The sequence below is a fragment of the Curcuma longa genome, chromosome 10 (assembly GCF_044706935.1).
Source record: "Curcuma longa cultivar G26 ecotype Majalengka, Jawa Barat chromosome 10, ITB_CL_G26_1.1, whole genome shotgun sequence".
In the NCBI taxonomy this organism is placed as follows: domain Eukaryota; kingdom Viridiplantae; phylum Streptophyta; class Magnoliopsida; order Zingiberales; family Zingiberaceae; genus Curcuma; species Curcuma longa.
In genome coordinates this window covers 12,089,379-12,092,860 of record NC_133870.1, presented here as the reverse complement: position 1 = coordinate 12,092,860, position 3,482 = coordinate 12,089,379, and positions in this window count along the sequence as shown.

Below are 3,482 nucleotides of genomic sequence, written 5' to 3'. Positions count from 1 at the left end.
TTCCACCAATCGATTGACAGATCTTACCCTTCAACCAATTAATCCACCGTAGATTCGAACGTTACTTTGACCGGTCAACTTAATGACCATATCCATCTCAACATCAGTCAACTGATCATTACCATTAATCGACTGTTGCTTAATCAGTCGAATCCCACAGGCGAATTAATGTGCTTCTGTTCGATTTCTGATCGACATCAGTCGAGTTTTTCAATCAATTTCAAAAGCTTCTGTTCACTGATACAGTGTTATAAGTCGACTGATCAAACCCATCAATTGACTGATAGCATCAGTCAAGTTTTAAAGCTTCTGTACACTGCTACAGTATCAATTAGTCGACTGATCAAACCCCATCAATCAACTGATGGCATCAGTTGAGTTTCTAATCGAGTTTTAAAGCTTTTGTATGCTTCCATAGTAACCATCAATTGACTGATCGAACCCATCAGTCGTCTGTACTATAACAAAATACTGTTCATAATAATGTAAAAATGATGTAGCAACACTGTAGTAGTATTGTAGCAATAATATACCAGTACTGTAGCAATCATATTTTTGAGGTTTTACATTTGCTACTCGATCGATATACCCTATCAATCAACTAATACTCCTATTTCAGCCTTACCAAAGTCGAATTATCATCTTGTCCGATATCCAATTGACCTCAACTTACCAAGACTTCCTTTGCCCAACATTCGATCAACTTTGACATGTCGACACTTTCTATTGCTTAACATCTAGTTAACCTTTACCTGTCAAGACTTTCTCGTTGTCTAGTACCCGATCAACCTTGACCTGCTAAGACTTCCTCATTGCCTAACATTCGATCAAACTTTACTTGTCAGAACTTCACACCTTATGTTAACTCCTTGTTGGACTTTCAACCGCTAAGTCAACCATGACTGACTTGGGCTTTCTTCTTGTATTTAGTCACCCACAACCTACTTAGACCTCCCACTTGCCAACTCCATGTTGGATTTTCAATCGTCAAGTATCTAGTCACCCATAACTTACTTATACTTTCCACTTGTCAATTTCCTATTAGACTTTCGATCACCAAGTATCCAGTCAACCATGACTCACTTGAACTTTCTGTCTCATATCAACTCCATGTTAGACTTCTGATCACTAAGTATTCAATCAAGCGTGATTCACTTATACTTGCTACTTCTTTATCAAGTATCTAGTCAACCTTAACTTACTTGACTCTTACTGACTCAAACTAGCTTATTGATCAACTGTCAAGTATCCAATTAACCTTAACTTACTTGATGTTTCACTGACCAACTAACATATTGATTAAACATCGAAACCTAACTTGAGTCAACTCAAGCTTGATCAACTTTGACTAAAGATCGATTGCACCAACAAATACTTCTCCTCAAGATGGTGTATGCATATCTATCATACCTAGTTTGCATACAAAAAAGAAACTAATCTACTATATAAGCCCTTAATAAATACGTCTGCTAATTAACTTCTAGAGTTGATTCTTCAACTATGACATAATGTTACAGTGGATTATAAGTGAGGCTAATAGTTGCTTTTTTGTCATAATGTAACAACATAGACTCCTTTTAGAGAAGATAAATATCTTGCATAAACCTTTTAATCTATAGAAGTTCACAAACTCCTTGTGTCATAGCTTTGTATTCGGTTTTGGCACTTGACCTAGCAATCATATCTTGTTTTTGTTTCTCCCAGTTAATAGACTTTTGGCAATAGAGGCGCAATATCTCAAAATAGATCTTCTTCTATCATTGGGAGATTATGCCTAATCAACATCCGTATGTGCTTCTATTCACAATTGATCATTGTTTGAGAAGAGTAATCCTTTTCCAAAACTAAATTTAAGATATCAAAATTCAAAAAATAACATGAAAATATATATCCCTATGGCTATGTATAATTAACTTACTATACTTATTGTATGGGCAATGTTAGGTCTTCTATGAGAAAGATAAATGAATCTCCTAACCAATCTTTGATATCAATCAACATCCACCAATTCTCTAATATTTTCCTTTTGTCTATGATTGACTTGGGAGGATTTGCTAGTTTACGGCTTAAATTCCTATTTCCTTTAGTAAGTTAAAAATATATTTTCTTTGAAAAATAAATATATCTTTTTTGGATCAACTTCTATCCTAAGAAAATATCTTAGTTGGCTCAAATTTGTAATCTCAAACTTAGTCTATAAATATTTTTCAACCTAGTCATCTCTTCTTGATTGTCATCTATTATCACTATATCATCAATATATACAATAAGAATAGTAATCTTACCATTGGGATATTTGATGGATGATGTGCGTAGGATATATAACTGTTTCTTATACTTTATTCGCACATCTTTCTGCTTTTCATGCTATATCTTGCGTACATTACATCCTTTATCTGTGCATTTGGCATTGTATTCTCTATTTCCTAGTTCGGAGGACTGCTCGTGTATTTGTGTGTTTCAGGACGGAAAAATGGAGCAAAACAGGCGAAATGGAGTACTAATTGAAGACATGGCAAGACAGGGTCGTGCCTCATAGGCACGGCCGTGTCTATCACCTCCTGAGACCGTGCCTCAAGGGCACGGGCGTGCCTTCAAACAGAAGATCAACAAGTCCAGGCCGTGCCCCAAAGGCACGGCCGTGCCTTCCTCCTGCAGCAGCCAGACATGGCCGTGTCTCCAGACACGGCCGTGTGTCTCCTCAACAGAGCCACGCCAAGGCATGGCCGTGTCCCCCACACGGCCGTGTCTCCCACCAGAGGAGCACCTGCCCATGGCCGTGCCTCAGAGGCACGGGCGTGTCTCCCAACAGAGAGCAGTCTGCCTCTGGCCGTGCCTCACAGGCACGGCCGTGCCTCCCAACAGAACATCAACTCTGCTTGGCCGTGCCTCACAGGCACGGCCGTGCCTCCACCACAGCAGGGCGGCCACACATGGCCGTGTCTCCCAGACACGGCCGTGTGACGGGGGCGTGCCTGGCTGCTCATAGGGTAATTTCGTGGGGGCCTATAAATAGACCCCCTTAAGAGCCCTGAAAAGGGGGGAGACCTTGGAGAGCCACCGGAGCGTGCTAGAGCCACCGACGCCTCATTCCGGAGCCAGATTCGACGATCCGTTCATCCGTCCGGACACTCCATCACATCCACGCCTCACCTTCGCAGAGATTGCAGTCCGGAGAAGAAGAAGCTCATCGATAAGTCCTATTTCTTGTTTTCTTCTTAGATTCTTGGAATAGGATGTACTTTTCACTTTCTTCTCTGTATTGTAACCTCCCCGATATGGAGTAGTCCTCCAGATTCTAGGATGTAGGAGGAATCGGGGTTATTGGATGATTGTAACTTTGGATTTGTTAATCTACCATGTTCTATGATATGATTGTGCAATTGCTTTGTGGATTTGTGCCTTATACTTGTTTGATGATATGCTTGTGAATGGTATGAATCTATAAGGGTAGAGATTATTTGTGGTTTGAGGAATTCTTA